Here is a 940-nt window from a genome sequence, read left to right on the forward strand (position 1 = left end):
ATTTGATTCGATTTCGAGACTAAATTAAGGAGCAATATTTTACAGAATTTTTATATGATCATATCCTTTTCCCTCCTAAAATAAGAGAAATGAGAAAAACATTTTCAAACATGACAGTCTCAAATGTGAAAGGCTGCAATCCGAGAAGAAAATGGGGCATTGTCGATTCCGGGTACAAGACCGACATACAAAATGAGGCTCCATCCAGAAGATAAAATAGAGCCAATTCATGTTGTATGCATCTTAGGCATACGTAAGAGCATCACATTTGTTATTTTTTCACATACATAATATTTTGCAGCTTTTAGAGTCAAGTTTCGACTCCAAAATGGAATATACTCGATTCAAAAGCACATTCAACAAAAGACCTTCGAGTTTGATTACACTCAACTCAAAGACACATCATTTACAACATAACTCAAGGCGAGAAGGGTTATCTGTCAACCAAGACCTTTGAGTTCGATTACACTCAGCTCAAATGCACATCATTTGTAGCATAACTTAAGACGAGAAGGGATATATGCCAACAAAAGACCTTCGAGTTCGATTACAGTTAGCTCAAAGGCACATTATTTGCAGCATAACTCATGGCAAGAAGGGCTGTCTATTAACAAAAGACCTTCGAGTTCGATTACATTCAGCTAAAAGGCATATCCAATTTACAGTATAAATCAAAGCGAGAAGGGTTATCTGTTAACCAATACCTTCGAGTTTGATTACACTAAGCTCAAAAGCACATCATTTGCAGCATAGCTCAAGGTGAGAGGGGTTATCTGCCAGCAAAAGACCTTCAAGTTCAATTACACTCAGCTTAAAGGCACATCATTTGCAGCAGAGCTCAAGGTGAGAAGGGCTATCTACCAATAAAATACCTTCGAGTTCATTTACACTCAGCTCAAAGGCACATCATTTGCAACATAGCTCAAGGCGAGAAGGGTTA

The sequence above is a fragment of the Hibiscus syriacus genome, unplaced genomic scaffold (assembly GCF_006381635.1).
Source record: "Hibiscus syriacus cultivar Baekdansim isolate YM2019G1 unplaced genomic scaffold, ASM638163v2 tig00003725_pilon, whole genome shotgun sequence".
NCBI lineage: Eukaryota > Viridiplantae > Streptophyta > Magnoliopsida > Malvales > Malvaceae > Hibiscus > Hibiscus syriacus.